General features: G+C 30.7%; 1 protein-coding gene across 6 annotated transcripts in view; it reads left to right on the forward strand.

The window, feature by feature from the left end:
- Window positions 1–24,010, forward strand: part of LOC126768604 (protein lin-10-like) — a 122,294-nt gene that overhangs the window by 13,369 nt on the left and 84,915 nt on the right. The window lies entirely within an intron of this gene.

Raw genomic sequence — 24,010 nt, forward strand, 5'->3', positions numbered from 1 at the left:
CCAATAACTTTTCCAAGAAAGAAGTAACGACTTTATATATATATATATGTATAAGTACCTTTATGGTTTCATATATTGCCTATAACTCTTTTGTTACACTTAGATAAAATAAAAAAACAAAACATTTAGGCAGTTAAACTTAATTTACTTTTTACAAAAATAATATATCAAAGACTTCAATTCATGCATGATAATTTAAAAATAATTATTGTATAAATGACCATGGAGTAGTTACCAAAATACTAGCAATTCTACGTTAATTAAAAACTTCGTTTCTCGGGGCGAAAAATAAGCCAACCATAATTGTAAAGTGTGAGTAATTATTTTTAGCATTCATTTTTATGCTTAAGTAAATACTTAAGTAAATTGCTTTAAAAGCTAATAAAATCTATCCTAATTGAATGATAATGAATGATGAATATTAACATAATTGGTATTAAATATAAAATTGTATTAATTTATAATTTTCTATTTCGTACTAATATCCTTAAATGAGAAATTGTATTCGAGCGTTTTTAATACTTATTAAATATTAAGCAAAGTTTAATTTAAAAATTGTAACTTATACTCATCATTTTAGGATCAAAACAGTTTGTTATGTTTGTACCGTATTTGATACCGTATTTGATAGCCGAGATGGCCTAGTGGTAAGAACGCGTGAATCTTAACCGATGATCGTGGGTTCAAACCCGGGCAAGCACCACTGAATTTTCATGTGCTTAATTTGTGTTTATAATTCATCTCGTGCTTAACGGTGAAGGAAAACATCGTGAGGAAACCTGCATGTGTCTAATTTCATTGAAATTTTGTCACATGTGTATTCTACCAACCCGCATTGGAGCAGCGTGGTGGAATAAGCTCCAAACCTTCCCCTCAAAAGGGAGAGGAGGCCTTAGCCCAGCAGTGGGACATTAACAGGCTGTTACTGTACCGTATTTACCTGCGTGCAATGCAATAGCTTCGATTGAGATCACCTTCAATGCTGTTACGTCATGCTTGTAATAGCTAAGTTTTCACTCTTATACTGCAATATTAAATACATAAGCCATTATAACATTGGATATAAATTTGTCAATAAAACTCGCTATAGTTGCTAGATTTCATTTTTGTAGTAGTTTTTCATTTTAAATACATATATGTATATGATTTAAACATGATCTTACTTTTAGTCGATCTTCCTTACTTGTATAGATCTTATGCTGATTTGAAATAATAGAAAAACCAAGTGCCTATGTGTACAATGATAGTATAAAGTACTTATATGTACAATGAGAGTAAAATAGTTTTTACTACAAGTTTCACTTGCTCTGGTTTCTACTTCTTATTTGATTTAGATAAAAATCTCTATGATTTAATCTATGTCAGACTACAATATAAAACTCACCAAATATTCCTTTAAAATTTCACCTAGTCCATTATGTTAGCTATCAACCAATTCAAGAACTTTTCTTTAAGCAATGAAAATGCAACAAATAACAAATTAAAAAATTCCACGGTTAATTTATAAAATTAAAATTGACCTGACGGAGTATTTTGACTTTTAAACACAATTAATAGTAATACTCACACACTATAGTATTACATTTAATAGAAATCATAGACTAATCACGTTACCAACACGATATCATCATTAGACCAAAGCTCAGTTATTCAAAGTTTGCAACTCTCCATAAATGCCTTCTATACAAGTCCATTTCCGTTAGTATTGCAAGCCCTTATCATGAAAGTGCACTACGCTTCAAGCCGATTACGTGAACGCGTACTTCCCACGCTGCAACACAATGAACATCAGAACGAAAGCTTTCCGTAAAACAACAATGCTCATTGTTCACTATCTAATGAATTTTGTATGAACAAAACGTTAATGTCAAAAAAGTTTTCAAAAAATTCCGGAAGTCAGGCCATCATTGAGATCGGCGAACGCAATTTCCAGAACCCTCGTCAAATCAAATCGTCCTTTCAGTGCATTTATATTAAAGCATCAGTGAAGCGTGAAAATTATCTTTGGTGGAACAATCATCGATTTGGGGGTCAGGACCGGGTAGCTACATCGCTGCCAATTATACTTTGTGCGTGCCCAAAGTGCTTTATCTAATTCACTGGGCAATGGATTTAAGTGACGGCTGACGATGGGCCTACGTTTCTGGAGAAAATAAAGAATGACGTAATGATTGTTTTTTCTTTTATTTTATAGCGTGAGCAACTATAACACTTTAGCAACTGTATCATTGCATACATGTTTTACTAACAATAGAAAATTCTTATATAAAAACCTATAACTATAGTATTTTTTATAAGAAAATCAATTCAATAAAAATATATTGTTGTTCCCTTTTATTTAGTTACCTTTTTGTTAATGATTAAGCTTGTAGGCATGAACAAAATAAAGTGTATGCCTAATTTGTCAAGCTTTTCTTCCAGTTGCGTTGGGTTAAGATTTACCTATATTATCTTTCCTTTAGTTATTATTAGATTTATACAATCTATATTCTTTCTAACTTTATGTATTATATACATTTACTATGTGCCATCTTAAATAGTCTCAGCTATCGTCAAGATAAACAAATTATTTATTTATACGATTAGCTACATACGATGTCTCGTTCAGTTATTTTTTACTGCTGCGACCTGCCGAGTCCAAAAAAACGTAATATGTGGCTGTTAACATTTTTATTGTTTCTTCAAAACAATAATATGTAACTTATACGTGTATTATGTTATTTGCTATTTTTTATGGAAAACAATGAACTGTGCAATAGTTCCGCAAACGTAAAATTGGCTACGATTAGAGTAGTTGTCTTGGTATTTCCTATACATAATATATCATCAAGATATATAACTGATTTATAGCCCTCCTTACGTAAATAGTTTATGATTTTTTAATTAATTTCGTATAAATCAATACGCCATCGTATTGCGTGGGCGTGGTTTGCGCCGAATTTATATCGTCTTTTTCCTTTTAGGCATAATAAAAACAATAATTTTTCACTAAAATTGCTAGGAACGTGCGAACGTTGCCTCGCTCGGAAAAAAATATGAAGTGACAAGTTCAATAGAATAAGTATAATATATATACGTATATAAACGAGCCTTTAGGAATAAAACTGCCTTTAGGATAAAAGGACTACCAGGTTAATTTTATCTTCGAATGAAGTGACGAAAATATATGTTTTTTTTTGTTTGAAAATCATAAAGAAAAGTTTACTGTATATGTTTGTATTCTTTCATGTTAGTCTGTTGTGACCAATAAATTATAAAATAAAAGTGTGATGTGAATATATTGATATCGGTTTTTTGTAGTAAAATAGAATATTTCAAAACGTTATAATTTGTAGAGGTAGACATTTTATTTTACCTTTGATGCTATGAGTGCTAAGTCAGTGTAATTGTTTCATTCGTTCCAATTTGTACGACAGAAATTTTATTCATAGCTCAGGAGTGCACCTACAGGAAATATTGTAAGCGAAAGGGAAGAATTTCATTTATCAAAGATTTTTATTCGTGAAAGACTTGAAAGAATCAGTAATTTTATATTTACTAATGCTTTCAACAGTTCCTACAGTGAAATATTGAGAATATTTTTTCTAGTGATTCTAGAATCTGCTGTGAAGCTACAATAGTATAACCAACAATTAAAGCAAGAAACATACGCTTAATATATAAATAAGTAGTTTTTTATGTATGTATATTGCTCAATTCTTATTGATTTATGAACTTTAGTTGAATGTACCAAATATTGTAATTATTTTGATTACACAGTTATCCATATTGTCATGAATGATTAAATGAAATAAACAACAATAACAATAATAGCTTAAATTAAATTTTTAGACTTCTATTTGCGTGTGTTCTAATATTCATATTTTTGTACCAGACAGATGTTAAATATCTAGATTTTTCGTCGGACTTTTGCCTAATAAAGGTGAGGGCGAATTTAATTTCGTGAAAGCGGCGACGAGAGACGTTTGTATCGCTAAGGTGCCTAATTCTTACCTACATTTCTTCCCTTTTCCGTTCTGTTTATTTAATACTGAGTTTCCTTTTGTTGCCGGATTATCATTAATTATGATTGCTTAAGTCCTTCTTTCATGGGCTTTTATAAGATAATTGATACAAACTTTTGTTAGTTTTGGGGTTTCTGATTTATGGTGTTTTGTTTTTATTATCTTTAAATATTTGTAAATGTCTATATTATGTAAGCTCCAGCGGATGATAAATAGCCTAAGCATATTATCAAACAATATTTTACTAAAATTTTATTTTAAGAGGTCTTATTTAAAAAAAATGTCGTGGTGTTAGAAAACTTATTTTTCTGTAAATTTCGCTTACGGACTACGGATAACGTAATTTATATATTACCAGTTCTTTTTTAAACTTGCTCACGTAAAATCAAAATAATTAATATATATACATAAATAAGAATATATTTATAAAAAAAAAATACTTTACACCATCACTGCACAAAAAATAGCGTGCGGTAATATACGATAGACTTGTGTGGTTCGAACTAGATAATAAGTGAAGTAGAACGATGTAACCCACGGACAGATAAATCTTGCGTTTGAGTTGAGGGCATGAATTGTTTTATTTTTGCTTAATGGTTTATATCAATCAATAAAAATGTAACCACGTAATACATGTATATAATCCAATTAAAAAATACCTATCTTTGATAACGAAAACACTAAACTTAAATAATAATAGGTTGTATATAAAATACATTTTGTATAAATTTTATGTTCGTCTATTCCATCTATTAAAAAATTTAACTTTATGCAGATGAGTGAAATATATAAGACGTCAGATGCCTGAAATATACAGATGTATAAGAAAATCAAGCTAATTTTACTTTGAACTATGTATGAGCTTTACCACGTTCATGTTCAGCTAAATAAATATGTTCATACAGTGTACAGTTTTGAATGGTAAACTCTAAACATTTATCATTTTCCTTCCGCTGCATTGAAATTTGTTACTTAAAAAATACTGTAGGTATTTAGTATTAGGTAATACATATTACATTGAACGAAAGTTAATTGAAGGGTCTTGGACGGTTTATTTAAAGCACTCGGATATCTATTTGTCTGTAGCCTGTAAATTTCCCAATGCTGGGCGAAGACCTCCCTTCCTCACGCTGTTCCAATGCGAGTTATTAGATACGCACGTGATAGATTTTATTGTTTCAGTATCACAGGTTTCTTAACACTAAATAATTTATATTTCTATAATAGTCTACTAATATTTAATACTGAAAATAATATAATAGAATGTTGATTTTTCTGTACAGTAGCAGTTTAAAATCAAAGTCGACTTGAAGCAAATCAATAAAGTCTGATTTATAACTTAGTTATCTACAATATCCCAATGAATTTACCGTTAACACCGATCTAAATTTCATTTGATTTAGAGTTCAAAGTTCCACCATTTTTAATAGATTAACAAAGAGTTTCAGTTGACTGGATAATTCACTAACTTCAACTGAATTTTAAGTCATAGTTAGTAATTTCTTGGAAAAATATTGTCAGTGCTAATCCTACCAAGTAATCGAATTAGATACGACCATTGTCCTGACAACTCTCCTCGTTTGTTTCTAGAGCCCTCCGATTTTCTTCTTCCAAGGAGTTACTGCTCATTTTAATTGGAATTAGAGCATCGCCCCTTGCTTCACGGTTCACTTCGCATTGTTCGCTAGAAACATGCTTCGGAATAAACAAATCAAATAATAAATATTGTTTTTTATATTTTAGCGTGCTTTCATTAAGTGTTTTTTTTAATAGCTGTTCTTTTAATTCTACTGAATATTTTTCCGAGGAAAATATAATAATCTTGAACGTTTTAAGTTTAAGTAATACAATTAAATTCGTAAATTAGGACAATGTTTTTATTACTAAGTACAGTAAAAATATATTTTTTACGTTATATTGAGTAACCAGTGTTGATTTGTTTTTCATGTTTTCGTCTTTGGCTATACTCTTCATAGTATACGAACTTATTTTTTATGCTGTGATATTCTGCCTTGTTCTAGGGCTATATGTTAGTTCTTTTCTATTTTTATCTTGTGTATTCTTATGTATAATATTAATAAAAATCTGCATTGTGATATTTGACTACTTTGTTTTAAGCATCTGTACATAATTAATAATACATCGTGTTTTATGATGAATATAGTATAAAATTGATATAAAAACGAAAAAAACCGTTTAATAGAAAATGACAAATATTGTTGGATGTAAATGTCGTAAGTGAAGGCAGGATTTGAAGATGGGTTTGCTAAGCGAGGCCGTATCCGGATAACGGCGGACGGATGTCGACCCTAGTTACATGTGAATTGTCTTACTAATGAAATAAAGATTGAGTTAACATTACAACTACTGTTAGTGATCACAGCTTCAAACTGTATAATAAGCGTCGTGCAGGAGATATAGTGCACTCAGCTAGACACGTCAAAAATAGCGAACAAATTAAATAACTATTTAATTTTATTGATCAGTACAATGGAATTCCATTAACAATTTATCTCTTTTTTCTCCCAAATTGTCCATTTATATGTCATTTTAATGTTTTCGTAGGTACAAACTACTGCTATGTGCTTTTTATAGGTAGAGTGCAGTAGACAGATAATAATCATTTGAAAGTATAAAACTATTTCATTGCTCGAGTTTGTTCACTTATTTATTTGAAACCACACGATATGATGCAGGTTTCACCACTATTGTGATAATTTGTCTGGAAAGGTATACAGTAAATTCATATTTAAATTGGAAGCAGTGAAGATATTTGATGTTTTGTAATCAAGTTGTTAAAAGATGTTTTTTGAAGGCTAACTTGGTTTACGCTGAATAAAATATAAAGGGTACATCAAATGAATATCTTATGGAATCATGTCTTAAATGTCAGATATAAATAATGCCGCTTGCTTAAATCCCATTATTTAATAGAATGTCACGGGAAGAATCCGTATTTTTTTCCATGCACAGTCGGGCTGGATAGCTAGTAATAGAGAGCAACGTGGATATATTATGTATAGATATAGATATATAGCCAATATTTAAATATGAAGTATGTTTTACGTAAAAAAGCCGAGATGGCCCTGTGGTAAGAACGCGTGAATCTTAACCGATGATCGTGGGTTCAAACTCGGGCAAGCACCACTGAATTTTCATGTGCTTAATTTGTGATTATAATTCATCTCGTGCTTTACGGTGAAAGAAAACATCGCGAGGAAACCTACATGTGTTTAATTTCACTGAAATTCTGCCACATGTGAATTCTACCAACCAGCATTGGAGCAGTGTGGTGGAATAAGCTCCAAACCTTCTCCTCAAAAAGAGGAGAGGAGGCCTTTAGCCCAGCAGTGGGACATTCACAGGCTTTTACGGTACGGTATACGTAAGTTTTGTTCCGCACATCGAGAACGTGTTCAAGGAGTGTCTAGCTCCTCCTAGTTATTTGAAAATCGCCTCTATGATTTAATCTTTTATTAAGCTTATAGTTTAGAGTTTAAACTGTACCTACAATAAATTATAATCCAAGTTACCGTTATTGACATGAATTTTACAAAATACGATTATGTAAATTACGAGTATATGTCGAATAAGTATCTCTTGATAAAGTAAAGAAAAACTTTTTGTCTGCTGCAACAAGTTTTGAGTTGAAAGAATTCCTTAGTTCTTTAATATCAAAGTGGATTAACGTGATGAATATGCTGCTGCTGCTCCATATCGATTGGGGATATCTGTTACTATTAGTAATGAAACGTAATGAAGCCGCATATGTATCAACCCCCATTGAGCGGTATAGTGGAACTTCTAATTTTATACCTACTCAAGAGGAGAGTACACATTTGCCCAGCATTGGGATGATTTATTGGCTGTTACTTCACTTTTATTCAAATATAAAATGAGGTCAACTGTATTTAAATAAAAAAGTATAATTATAATATTTTTCATAATTTAATTGGCTTCGCATGTTTAATTAAAAAATACCAAATTCATTATTCGGTGCAATGACCGATTGATGTTTTCGACAAACCTTTAAAACAACTAAATATTTTAAAACTGATTCAACTATATAGTATCGATGACCTTTAAGAGTAGAAACATAGAATTACGATTTGTAAAATAATATTGAGTTATAAATACTAACGTACGATTTTGTTTCTCCACGTTTTTAATCAACTGGACGACAAAATATAACAGGAGGTATTTTTAAAATAAAACAAAACTCGACCCTTTATTAGACCATGTATACATTGGAAGAATATTCGCATTTATATAGTTTTTTTTTAATTTTATTTTTTTTAGAAAATATTTAACATTCTCAGTGCAGTATTAATTGTGAGACTTAATTTAAGTGGCACATCAAAGTATTTTTCATACATGGGCACGTTCGTGTTACCGACTTATATAGTTTTATCCTCCAATATACATATTTCAACTTATATATAAAGTAGTAAGTAGTAGCAGTAGTAGAACTACATATATTGTATACTTATATACTCGCACGAGTTAATTATTTTCAATTCACTAGAGCGAATGTTTTTGACAGCTGCCACAACGGTTATATTCTTTTAGAGCTAATATATTATTATTATATTATCCTACAATTTGTAAAAATACCGCTTGTTTTATTTTAATTTAAATTATAATCGGACACTAAATCCTACTGCTAACTACTGAATAATGTTACTATATTATTGCATTCACTATACAATAAGGTTCGTTATAATCTGCGAGGTAAAATTTAAAACTTGAGGACATTAAGTCTTACTTATATAACTTTGTTCTTTATAAAGTATAATGATCTAAGTTTTTCCAATAAAACACCTTCCCGTTAAGTGATGTTAAATGAAAATTGTATCGAGTTTTTTTTATTGCATATTTTAAAAGAATAATTTAATAATTATAGTAAATTTGTATTAATTTTGAAACTTTATATCGTAAATGTGTAGAATGTTATTCAGAAATGTTGAAGGTACTGCAATTGCATTTAAACTTTGTTTTATTATAAATTTTGCAAATTGTATATATGTACATTTAAAAAAATAGTAGCTGTTGTCGCATCTCAATGTATATTATATTTAACATAAGTTAAAGATACATTCATGTCATTTTTCCTTCAGACTACGTATTTTTTTATATAAAATTTTATTCTTTAAATGTGATATGATCCATATTCAACTTGAATATGATATTCTACTTTACTATAAATTATAAAACGATTAATATGTTCGTTTAAAGTGCATGATATTTTATTAAAATATATCTTCATTAGGACTACACCTTTACACAATATATCGAACCGGTTGTAATTGTTATCTGTAATATTATACTGTTGTATCGAAACTGTTAGCTGACCGACGACCGCAACGCAGCCGGCTTTCACATTCTGCTTGAGTGGAGTTTGGCCAAATTGTCTCATTTATTCCTTCATTTACTTTTGTAGTACTTAAAAGATTTTTTTACTCTAAAATGAATATTATTATATATATTATATTAGATAGGAGCTGCCCGTCACTATTTCGTACGAGTAAAATAAAGATTTTTATCCTGAGACATTTGTAACTTTGAGATTAAGTCATAAATAAAAAAATATTAATAAAGGTTGTGCGTTGAAAATTAGTAATTTTATGTGCTTTATGTAACAAATAAACAATAAAAAAACGTTTAGAAAAAATAATATACTTATTTAAACAATAATGTTATTATATGTCGGCAACAGCGACACCTAGGTATCCATAAGTACAAAAAACACATTTTATCAAAATCGATCAAACCTTTGAGGAAGAAAAGGAATACAAACACGCCCATAGGAATGTTATATAAGCCGAAGATTAAAATTGATGAATAATATATAAATACGCTTTAAAAGTTAATTGTATACACACTGGTACTTATTTGAATGGTTCTTAAGTGAAGTGGTATTCGTTCGTTACGGAACATTTAAAAATAATCGGGACTGATTTCAAAAAGAAAAATTGCTTTTCTTTAAAAGGTTTAGTGTCAATAAAATAATAATGTTACATACATTATTACAAACTTGAGAATTAAAACCAATTTAGACAAGTATTTGATACCAAAGCATAGAAACCTATTTATTTCTGTGTAAGGAGTAAAAAAAGATAGTGATTCAAATATGACTCTTTATACATACATAATATTTTGATATTGTTTTGATGATTTTTATACATATGTGTTCGGTTAAGTTAATTATGCTATTTGTCGGTAGATGGCGTTAACCAAAAGAGTCTCAATTCTGAATCGCGCTGGCCAGAACCCAAGATAAAACCATAAAGTGTTTAAAAATGTTATATTTTTTTGTCTTTCAATACAGTTATATATTTCAAGGTGTGTTTTAATTTATCAAATATAAAATAACAAATATAAAATAATTAAATATAATATAATATAACAAATGTTTGCTCGACAAAGTTGCGAAATAGTAACCGATCGTTTTGATGATATCATATGCAATTCCGTTATTTAATCGCCCCTTTGTTGCTTATAATTCGAAATTTACAATTTATCAGTTAATGCATCTACCAATAAATATTTATTATAACATTATTGTTACAAAATTACGTATTAGGGGCTTAATTTGTACATGTTAACTTTAGTTATGTTTTATTATATTGGTAGAGTTAATAAAAAGTATATAATTATTGAAATAGTATTAAAATTTACCCCGAATTATATTTTTTATAAAAATGATTGTAGCTATCAACAATCTTCTGATGTGCATAAACTTTAATCAAAACAAGAAAAAAGCATGAGATTTCTTTTTTTTGTCATCATAAGTTTCAAAATAAAAAACATTATTAACAACAAAATTTTTTTGTATAGTAGGGAACACTCGAAAAAAGGAACGGCAAAACGGTAAACCCATTTGCTGTTCAGTTTGTTTTGTCCCACCCAAAAGCGAGTTTCCCAGATATTCTACCACACAACAGAAGTACTTGGTATTTTTGTGTTCCTGTTTGAAGGGTCACGACGTTTTGTACATTTGGATTTTACTGGTACGATTTTAGCTTCAAGTTGTATTAGTAAATGAATCACCTAAATAAACAACAATAACATCCTAATAGTATTATATATATATATATATATAGGGCTTTTATGGATATATATATATATATATATATATATATATATATATATATATATATATATCCATAAAAGCCCTATTTTGTTTATTTACGTTAGATTATCACGTTATATAAATATTTGATTAGGCTACGGCTAGGCTTACGCTTCTGTGATCCTGACGACACTATATCAGCTGAAACTTTTATAGTAAAGGAATAAGAAAGGTTTAGTGTCGTAATATGTTACGTATGACATGTAACATTCTCAAGTAAGGCAGACTGACATATAATATCTGTAAATGATTACCACTAATATTAATACATAAATGGTGGGAAGAGTGGTTTGCCACCTGACATATTAGGTCAATGACCGATATTTGATAAAAAAATAATATAAAAACAATATTAAAGTTATAACATATTGTTAAATGAATAAAACCAATATAATGTTGCATAACTCCTTCTTTATGTTAAATCAGATTCAGCTGCTTTTTTATTATGAGAATGAAAACGTTTATATTTTTTACGAGAGCGAAAAATGTTTTTTTTAGGACAACGTTTTACATTATTATAAACAAATAGGAATGAAGCGTAACATGACGAATTTATTTAAAAACGTGTCTAACATTTTTGCCTCCAAGGAGTGTTTAGTAGTTGTCTCCCTTATATTTGTTGTTGCCTAGTGGATGTAATACGAAATCTTAATGAGAGATACAAACTACATCTGTTTAAGTAAGTACCTTTATGTCTAGAGTGCTCTATTTGAGTTTTCAATTTGTCTCGTTCGACTGAACACCGTTTAATGTGTTTTCACTGCGTTAAAGGAAAACGTTGTTAGTACCTTAAAAAAAAAACTATCATGAAACAATGTGAAAAATAAATTTTGGATTTTTTTTATATAACTAAAATGAGAGATGAGTATGAAAATTTTATTGACTAGATATCACTATTAAGCCTTATTAAGTTTTAGTATAATTACCAAAGATTCACAGCCTTAAGATTCTCATCACAGCCTAGTTAAATTTGTAGGTCGATAACACTAACGCATTTTTATTCAAGAGTTTAGCTCTTTAAAATTCCAAGATTCTAATAAAAAAAAATTATCACTCCCTCAGCATTTTTCCGCGGCTCAAGTGCCTGTTTCAAATCGAGAGACTAAAGCCGGGTTTAATTTGGACCTGTAACGGAATTTCATCTTCGTTCAAATAAATTTTGGGGCGACGTAGCTTCTAACTAAATTTCTATTATTCTAGATTAATAAGTTTCATTATGATATATAGAATCAAGGTAAATTTTCGAATATATGAAATTACAATTGTATTTTTAACTACTGCATTTATGGACATGATTTCGTTTGTATGGTATTTGTATTTTGTTTGGTATATGCGTTTGTATGGTAAAGTGTATAATCGCTGCATCAAAATACATCCAACTATTTATATCTACCTTAATTAAGATACATTTCCAACTTCTTCATTGATAATGAAGTTGGAGATAAAGGGTTCCCTAGACATGAGATATTAAAAAGTTTTATGTTTTAACTAATTCCAGCATGTTACTGTCACAACACTTAATTACTCTAAAATTCGGATGTGAACGATATAATTAGTTCTCATCTTAAACTTCTCTTTGTCACAGACGTGTCTCTCAGTCTTATAAGGCGTATAATAAATCAGGCTGAGTGTGACACAGACTGCGTCTCTAACTTTTAGACGCTCATGTTAATTCATTGTTTGGTATGTCTTTATAACTAAAATCAACGTGATGTTAATTTTAATTGCGTTAATGGCTTTACAGTCACGACTTTTGAACTGGCTTGCTTACTTTTAAGTAGATATAAAATTAAGGCGAAATTGGTTTATTTGTTTGTTTTGCAATATTATCAATTCTTGCGATAAGAAACCAATTTGATCTGTAGAGCACTGTGGTTGTTTCATATTCTTGTGCCTGTTTTCATAGAAATAAATTATAAATTCATTACTAACAATTATATCTCATCGAATCCAAACATTAAATGACTAATGAAGATAGCGCTTTATAAGTATACGACTTGAGATCGTTCAGCGTCATTGAAAAGACATACATTACATAGTTGACCCAATCAAAGGTCGCTCGGCGATAGACATTCACCACAATTTGTTTGAGTTGAGCGAATATTGATGTAGTAATTAACAAATTGAAAGTATAGATTGGAAGGGACGTCGAACAAAATGAATTAAAATCCTTAATTATAGTTATTCAAAGGTTAACTTTAAACATTCATTTAATAAAATACTCTTTTATTACGTAATGATTTATTTAAACAATAACATTATCTATACTAATATTATAAAGGTTTTAGACTTGAAAACGTCACACTACATCCTATGGGGGAAAAGCACCGACTACTACTAACTATAAAACTTAAACCCTTCTTCGTATTAAAACTATTAAGTTCGTTTGATTCTTAATTTCAACGAGACAATGGTCACGTTTGGTAATTGAATGATACTTAGATTATACTTTGGTCCCATCGAACAATTAAAATGAATCCAAATAAATAAATGATGCCAATAAGCTTAGTTAGATAAGCCCTTTACAGAAAGGCCTAATCTAATCTTATTGTAACCTAGATCGACCTATCTTGATTGCCCATTGTGTAAATACTGGAGTGGCTCTTACCATGGTCTTGAATAATGAGCAATAGCCATTATATCGGTTTTTGATGTGCAACAATATTGATGACAATAATAGTGAAAGCAACTAGGTGTCATTCTTATGTATATATCGTAGAGTGACAGCGCAGTTATATTATTTTTAATTATGCCAAGCATGTTTAAGTAAAAGATAATACCATAGCAAAACTAAAATACAATATTATATATAATTTGCAACTTGCTAGACAAACAGATTTATTTGCATATATACATAATTGAACTAATTACCAAACCAATAAACTAGAAACAAATGAAATAGCAGAATAAGTCTATAAATATGGACCTATTGAAAATTACGCACTACATTAAATAAAACGATCACAAACACGATTTTATAATGAGATGACACACCTTATTCATATATATACAAAATATTAGAATTTGTTTTTTATTTTATAAAATTCTTACATTTTACATAATATAATGTTAGAAAAGCTATGATATAAACATTCTATGCTCTTGAGTGAAACTCGGATAAAAATACGAAATGTAATCCGTTTTACCGGTTGCCAACTGACGCTGTCGGCGACGACTCGCATGATATTTCGATCAAATAACCGCTCTCGTGAAGTGCTCGCGATCTACACGTGAATTTTCTAGAGTTCTAGACTAATTCACTCATATAAATATATTTTATACTCATACTAAAACTAAACTGCCATTTACATCGTAGACTCTTCTGTAAATTCTTGCTACTCTCTCTACGAAATATATAATGTGTATTAATAGCTTTGTAGCATGTAAGTCACTATCTGACATTTTATAGCTAAAATATGTGTACTAGAATTTATTAAGTACCTACTACTTATTTTCATTTCCAACGCTTAGGGTTGGATTTTGAAAGGAGGATAAATAAACCCTTTTGGAATCACTCGACAGGCTTACTTAAAAGCGTCGTATGTTCGAATCCTTAAATCCGGCAAAAAATACGTACATTAAAACGACTTGCCTATATGTAACGATGGCAGTATTTATTCGGTTCGATTTTTAAAACAAATTCGATAAGTGCACACATTGACTGGTTCCCGTTCTATTTTCTGAGGGCGTAACCTTGTTCGTGACAAATATTCTTATGTTACATTTGTCAATGTCGGAATGATTATTGTAAAGATTAATAGTGATATTATTAAAAATTCTAAAAATTACAGGCTTACGTTACATTATATGTATATACTAATTTTAACCTGTTAACTAAATAATTAAAATAAATAATAAATGTCTATGAATGAAGATCTCAAAGTACCATTGTCATTGTCTGTAAATGTTCCACTGTTCGGCAATTCCTCCGCTCATTTTAAAAACAGTTATGTATAACATTAGGTCCTTACATATGAAATTGGCGTTTTGTACGGGAGGAATATAAAGTAATTTTTTTTTTGTAAAATATATTTAATAAATCAAAGTATACACCGTTGTTATCTATGCACTTTTGCCATCTCATAAGTAGTTCATTGATCCCTTTACTACAAAAACCATGGGGCGAGAATCATTAAAGATGAAGATGAACTCTTTGAAGATGGTTTGGACTGCCGCATCGGAGTTGAATTTTTTTCCTTGTAAGAAGTTATCCAAATTCCGGAAAAAATGGTAATCTATTGGAGCAAGGGCCGGAGAGTACGGTGGATGTCGCAGACATTCCAATTGTAGCTCATCTGACTTAGTGGTTGTTTGTTGTGCAGTGTGTGGTCTTGCGTTGTCGTGAAGCAGCAGTGGCCTAGAGCGATTGACCAATCTCGGTTGTTTAGCAGCGAGTTCTTCCTTCATGGTTTGCAGTTGCTGACAATAGATATCTGCCGTAATTGTTTGGACAGATTTTAGAACGCTGTAGTGAACGACACCGGCGCTAGTCCACCAAACACTCACAAGTAATTTTTTCTGAATTTAGATTTCATTTCGTTTATTGCAGGATTCGGCTGGGTCTCCAGCTCTCCACGAGCGCTTCCGATTATTGTACAGTATCCACGTTTCATCACAAGTAATGATTCGATTTAAAATCCCTTCATTATTGTGTCGGTTGAGCAAAGTAACACAGTCGACGCGTGTTTGCAAGTTCGATTCACTCAATTCATGAGGTACCCATCGTTCAAGTTTTTTTACTTTCCCGATTTGCTTCAAGTGGATTAATACATTTTTATCACTTACCCCGAAGCCTTCAGCTATTTCTGAAGTGCTTTGTGATATCCATTACAATTCCACTTCCACTTTGGCTTTTCCACTTTGGTCTCCGGCCGTCCACGGGGTTGGTTCTGAAGGTCGCCGCCTTTCTTTTGCGACACCAGCGCCGTACACATAATTAATCCTTCGAGCTGTTTCTGCAGCACTGGTGCCACGGTAGAACTCGTACTCGTAAATATACCGATATTTCATGTTTTCCATTATGCGGTAATAAGCGACGCCAAAGAAAAAAACAATGAGGAAAAAACGAATAAATGACTGTTTTCAAAACTCAAAGGTACCAGCTAAATGATTTTATAAATTTGAATTTGGAATTCTTAACCAAGGAGGAGATATTTCAGATCAAAGTGGTCAGTACGACAAAACGCTAATTTCATTTGTAAGGACCTAATAATAGTTATGCGGTTGGTTGATACATATTTGGCGGAATTTCATTCATTACATGCACCCTGCATGCCAATTCTACAAATTTATAACGGTTACGATACGTTTCCGATTCTATTCCGATCCAACTTCGATCGAACAGCAACTGGATCGTTGTGTTAGAAGAATAGGATAACGGTTAAACGGAAACGATTACGTTTCGATTCGATTGCGATAATGAAATTTACTTTACCGCCAAACATGATTTGTGTTATAAAAACGAATTCCCTTGTGACTACTACAATGTTTAATACATTAGATCTAATCCTTTTTTTTTCGCTGGAAGAACGCATTTACGCGTTTTTCCTCATATGAGGTGGGGGATATGTGGAAATAGCCGGCACTGAAGGCGCCCGAATAGCCACTAAAAAACTAGTGGTACCCACTCCGTCTCTTCGGGAGACGTTACGGCATCGCTTGCGTATACTACCGCTAATCTAATGCTACGCCAACGTCAGTGAAATAGCAAGAAATATATATTTATGTAATAAATAAATTCGTTGCACTGTGATATTGCTATAATTTTTTTTTCTTTGATGGTGTTACCAGTAACACGTCCTTAATAAAGACATATGCAACCTCAATACACAATCTTTACGATTCTGTGGACATGGTTTATGTTGCCAATATATTTTATCCTCTCTCGGAAGGTTCAGGAACCCTACAAGACGAATTGAGTTTTCAAGATTTATTTGTTTTAGCTGAAAACGTTTGTTTCGACAGTAATTTAAAGTCATTTTACGGATAATAATGTTTTACTTTATGTTGAGTTAATTTGTTATCGAAAGGCCAACATTGTTTTAGTTAAAATATGAGGAAGAGAAAGTTTGTTGCATGTATTCGACAGTTAATAAATAAATTACATTTTCGTTGACTAGTTTATTATCATTCACTTATTTTTAAAATGTTGTTGATTTATTAATGATGAACGTTATTGAGGTTATAATGACGTCATACTTTAGAATTCGTCCTACATACTCGTAATTCTATAATTATAACTAGTCACACATAATGTTTACCAAAATTAAATTTTAATTTTAATTACATACTATAAAATAAAAAAATATCTAAGGAATAAATATAAAACTTCAGATTTTACAGACTGGCAGTTAAGGCGTAGATATAAAATAATAATTTGAATGTAAATAATTTCTTTTAACATTTTAAACAAGTTCGAATTGAAAAGTTTTCTTCTCTCTAGGAACTTGAACAATCGCTGAAACCATTGAATCGTTAAACTTTTCATATAAAATCGTTTTGAACTCGAACATGGTTTGTTTACTTATGGATATATATTTTTCTATCTTCGATATTTGCTCTGAATATGCATCTGAAGAGTTGATGCATCCTTTGTTAAGCCCGTGAAGATAGTACGAAGAAAATACTATTACTTATATAATATTTTAGTTAAACATTTCGACTTTGCTCGTGTTGTTGCTCAGTTAACTTTTTTTTTAGCCAATTTGAGAATGTATTACTGCTTTATTTTTATTTAATTGGGAGTCAATATAGTTGTTGACCTTGTACAGTAGTGGCTAGTGGCCTCGGGAGCAGCAGACACCGAAATCCTGGGTTTAAACCTCGGGTTGGTGTTTCGTTAATTAAAAATGAGATTTCGTTTTTCTGTTAAAAATTCTCAGAAGCGGTCTGGAGTCTGGTTGTTGAAAGTATGTATCGTATGTACACTGGGTCTAAAACATATATCACCCATAAGTATCCACTACAGAAAAGTAAAGAATAAGGATGACATATTTTGTGAACATCCTCTTTATTATGAAGAACTTTATATGTTTATATAACTGACTAAAATATACTGACTAGTTTTTATATTTATATTTTATAATAATAACCAACGTTATATCATAGTAAATATACACGATAGTAAATATCTTACATGCAATCGAACCAAGAAAATAACTTTATGGTATAGACATATAACATTGAAGGTTAATGGTTAGAAACGCGAAGAAAACACTGAGCTACGTGATTCCACGTGAGAGATACCAGGGGAGTGGTAGTAATGAAATATACCTAAGTAATGTCGCACTTGTTTAGAAGTTTCTATAAAAAAAATTTATATCCCAGTGGTACTACTGTTTTCAGATGTGAGCGTGGAGATTGGAGAGCCATTGTCACGGTCCAGCGCGTTTAAAAATTCACTGATATATTGCTTATACTGAAGTGTGTTTTGATAAAATAACTTTAGTATTATTTCTTTATTATTCTTTTATTTTTTATTCAGATTAATCCCGACATTTTATATTAAGAATAAGTGATGCCGAACAATGTTGGATTCCTTGAATTATTGAGTGGCTTCTGATTGTCTACGTAACAAGTTAAACTTAGAGTGCTTTTGATATAGGAATTGTGTTTATAAAACACATTTTTTGTCGAAATGTTCTTATTGTGCCAAAGTATCAATATACGAGACATTAAGCTATTTCAACAGTAAGTTGATGTTTAATGTTTCTTTGCTATAAATAAATATACATTCATCCACCTTCAGACATTTAGTTTACCTACTACCTATATAAGCAACTATTAACGGGTCGCCTAGCGATGTACGTAAATTGTAAAGATGTGTGCATGTACTAACTTTAATTTTATTTAATAATAATGTAATATCTTAGAGTCCAAGGTTGGTGATGCATTGGCAATGTAAGCAATGGTTAACATTTCTTACAATGCCAATGTCTATGGGCGTTGGTGACCATTTATCAGGTCGCCTACATGCTCGTCCTTCGTTTTTGTTTTTTTTTTAACTTTTCTTTTTGTAGCAAGTAATAGTAATTAATGATTTAATTATCATGTAGTGTTTGCTTTCAAATGATTTTACATATTCTGTAGATGTTATTATAATTGTGTGTATGAATAAAAATGTAAAAATCGTTAGCAAACCTTATAAATAAATAATAAATGTAAAAGATGCAGATTCGATCCTGACCCCTTGTGCTGTTATCGTCCCCACACCTAACACAATCTTTACGCTTAATTAGAGGAGTAAATAGGAGTATTCGTATTCCCTTAAAAACGGGGATTACATTTATGATATTATTTAAAGTATACAACAAAAAATTTTAATAATCCATCTTCTTTATATTATTATATGAATGCTAATAAACTGATTAAAAATAGTTTACAGTTTATTTTCGAAAATGTCATTTTACAACAAAAACACCTCCGTCTAAAGCTAAACAGTACACCGGCCATCACGTCGCAGCTTTCCTGGTCGTGTCCCACCCTCTATAAATTGTATTGGAGCCATAAATCCAGCCGTCGATACCGACCTGGGATATAAAACTAGCTACCCTAATAGCCACTCTAATGAAACTTTCCAACTTTCTATAGTTTCCCCCAAGGGTTAAATTACTACAGTAGTTTGTGTTTTGAATTAATGTTTGCAATATGACTACAAAAGTTGAAATACTTGTAACGTAACGTAACGTAATATTTTACGTTCTCTCACATATGTATGTATTATTATTATTTACTATGCGTTAATTAATTTAATGCGGTATAATCTTCATGCGGTATAATCCTCATTTGTATAAATATAAATTTGTTTTATCTAAGTGACACTGAGCGATAAAAGACTTCGGGGTTAATCAAAGTTTAAATTGGTTTGCTGAAAATTTTTTTCGCTATGTAATACAATATAACTTATTTGATTGTTACTGCAGTTTTTCTGTCATAGTTTTTATATAAATGTTATAGTTAATATAAAGTTTATTTGTTTTTGAATATACAATTCAAATCAATTTTATTGAACGACAAAAAAAATGGTTCAATGGTCAATCAATTTCAATAACGATTTTGATATTCTTTTTTAGTTTCCTAATTCGGTTCGATATTGTAACAATACTTGTATTACGATATATCTTTTAAAATAAGTCTCTTTTCGAGAAAATCTAAAATACAGTCAGCAATTCTATATACAACGTCGAATCCGCTAGATATCTGATTCAGCCAATCTTTTCCACTACTTTCCTTTGTGTTTTGTTGCTTCGGCCCGCCTCGCCCGCCATGGCTGCAGTCGCTTTGACGCGTGTCGGAATGCATTTTTATTCCTTCTGACCGACTTAAGCTTACCTTTTACTATGTGCAACTGAAAACGGTTCTCTTGATTTATTTTTGTTTGTAGGATTAAAAAAGATTGCAATTATTGATTTATCTAAACTAGCTATTGCCCGGTATGACTCTTTTAATATGTTTGTTAATTACCTATTATTAGATAAGTCGTGCAATCAATTATTCTCCACTGTACTGTTGTAAACAAATTATAGAATTTGATGTGCTGCAGTGGCGAGCTATAGGGATATATAAAAATCTTTTCCGTGAGAAAATACATATAGGTGCCAACTTTTATGGTGATCCGACAAACGGTGTCGAAAATTTTAATTTCTTATAACTTACAAATATATATATATATATATGTATATATATATATATATATATGATATGATTTATGTATTATATGTAAATATCTAAATGTTCTTGAATATGAATACCTGTTATCTAGTAACGTATAGTTAGATCTTAACACCTCACTAAAAGGTAACACCCTCATAATGCTGAATTGCATGAGTTCAGAGACATTTCGCCGGTAACAGAAATGTAGATAAAACTTTATGTTTCTGTCATAACTGGAAATGTACACTAATATCTTGAGGTTATAAGTGTCATCTCAGTGGTTAGAACCCGTGAATCTTAATCGAAGGTTACGGATTAAAATCCGGGCAAGTACCACGTGACTTTTCATGGGCTTCATTTGTGTTTATTTCGTGCTCGGTGTTGAAGGAATACATCGTGGGAGACCTGTATGTAATGAAAAAACACTGGTATCAACCCGCATTGGAACAGCGTGGTAGAATATAATCCGTATCTTGTCTTCCAAAAATTCTGAGAAAAAGAAAAATTTATTAAAAACTGCAAATTTTGAAAATATGTAATTATTTTCATAACATTTCTACATAGAAAAAAATAAATAAATAAACGACATTTTGAAATTGATTTTTTTTACCTACAACATTCGTTTTTTAATATAATTCATAATCATTCAATAGGCTCAAACTTATGTATGTAATAAATTTATGTATATAAAATAAATTTATGTTATTTAAATAACTTTATCAGCCTCATATGCAGTTACAAACTGAAAAACTGATGAAGAGTTTATAGCCTCATATAATAAGGGGTTTGTGCATAATTTTTAGGTAACTTACTTCAATGTGGAGTGTCGTACAAATCAACTCGTTCTAGATTGACGTCTTGTCTGGCGTTGGCAGAAATCCGATTCGCTATGCATACTAATGTTATGAAATAGGTTATTCAGCATTTGAGAAAATAGGTTGAATATTATATTTATAATTTCTGTATAATATATTGAATATATACAACTGAAAATCTTGAATAATAATTTCTTTTGTTAAGTGCTTGCTGTGTATATGTTAGAGGCAGTTTAGGGAAAAAGAAAATAACCTTATTACGATAAACGAATTAATACAGTTTTTGAACATATGTATAAAAATCGCAAAATGTAATACCGAATTCAAAGAAAGTCATAACATATGAACACCAATTCGATCGTTCTGTTAATCAAATATTACCATTTGTTACTTTGTGATCCAAAACTCGACCAACTCGTAAAAACTGTAATAATCATTGAAGCTCTATTAATCAACGTCAAAACAGGCGACTGCAACGTAATAATGGACGATTACATACGCGAGCCCCATTAGTATTCAGAGTATAACTCTATTACCGAACATTCGTTGGCACGTCGCTCATCACGTAGATTATATTTTATGCCCATTAGAGATACATATGTGGCAGTTAAATTAGATTTAGAACGAGTATTATTTTTTTAATATTTCGATCTTTGTTTTGTTTTTCTATTTATCATGAATAGAAAAACAAAATATTATCTTAGACAAGTTGTGCCATTTGTACCTGCTACTACATGTAATGACTATTTTGTATACTTTAAACACGATGCCGCGTGGTAGTGCTCTCTTATAAAATAAAAATCGCGATCCACAAAGCTTTTACTATTTCCAACATTTTGCTTTTCCTTACATTACAGACATTACAAGCATCTGACACAGTTATAAGTTATTTTATTTAGACTTATAATTGATATAACTTTTGTTTTTTTTTTTTAGTTTGTTTTTTAAATGGCTGCTTTACTGACTGTAAACTGATGTTGATGACTAGGGTGTGGATAACTGAGCCATTTCAATTAAAAATATTTTTTACCAATAATGGTGGAATAAAATGGACTCAATTTTATCAATTATTATTTGTATATTATCTGTCTGCTATTACTATTAATATTATGAATGCGAAAGTAACTCTGTCTTTTTCTGACTGTTGTCGCTTTCACAGCTCAACCATAAAACCTTGATTTTGATGAATGTTATGAAGCAAACTTAAACTCCAAGGAAGGACACAGCCAACTTCTTTATACGTAACACATAAAAATTAAGAATAATATCGGTTTTCATTATAGCCTTTACTTTTTTTATAGAGGATAATATAAGTATCCTCTATAAAAAAAGTAATATTTAAATATTTTAAACCTGAAGTAGTTACCAATATCTCCCTTCTTTTGTGTTGGAATTTCAAGAGACGTCAAGGATATTAAAGTTGAAACGAGTTCTTATGCCGAGTTTCTTTACAGAAAAATTTTAAGTTTAAAATCTTGTTGGATTGTTTTTACTCACGACATATTTTCCTTAAACTTGTACAAATAATAAAGTATTACAGGCTTAATCAATAACTGCACTTCAAGGTTAGCTTTCTCGTGTTATAAAGCAATATTATTCCACTGGCATGCAGCTGTATGCGACCATATTATTAATAGCAGCGATTTGCATATAATTGAACTAATGTTTTCATGCCGATGGGGCTCATCTCCATTGTTCGGGAATTTAATCGAGACTCAAACGCATTATGTACAATATTACGTAGTGATGCAGGCATCTGGTCGTTAAGTCAAAAAGGATTATAAATTTTTAATTAATTTTCTCGTTCGCTTTGTTTAGCGGTAGTCGTTAAGTTGATATTGTCCTTGTCTTAATAAAAAATATTGTCGGTATACCTATACTACCTATTTACTGGTGGTAGGGCTTTGTGCAAGCTCGTCTGGGTAGGTACCACCCACTCATCAGATATTCTACCGCAAAACAGCAATACTTGATATTGTTGTGTTCCGGTTTGAAGGGTGAGTGAGCCAGTGTAATTACAGGCACAAGGGACATAAAATCTTAGTTCCCAAGGTTGGTGGCGCATTGGCTATAAGCGATGGTTGACATTTCTTACAATGCCAATGTCTAAGGGCGTTTGGTGACCACTTACCATCAGGTGGCCCATATGCTCGTCCTCCTTCCTATTCTATAAAAAAAAAAATATAAATGGTAGATATATAAATAGTAGAAAAACTTTAAAATTTTTACAAAAGAATAGTTAATTACATTATTTATTTAGATCTAAATACCGATATATGTTTACTTTGTTATTCGGAATTTAAAAAGTGTAATACTTAGATACGTTTCGTACCGAAAGATCCAATAAGATTTATTTGTATAATCTTTTGGAAAGCCTCCATTTAATATATGCCATAATATCGGTCGTA

This window comes from Nymphalis io, chromosome 1 (genome assembly GCF_905147045.1).
Source record: "Nymphalis io chromosome 1, ilAglIoxx1.1, whole genome shotgun sequence".
Lineage (NCBI taxonomy): Eukaryota > Metazoa > Arthropoda > Insecta > Lepidoptera > Nymphalidae > Nymphalis > Nymphalis io.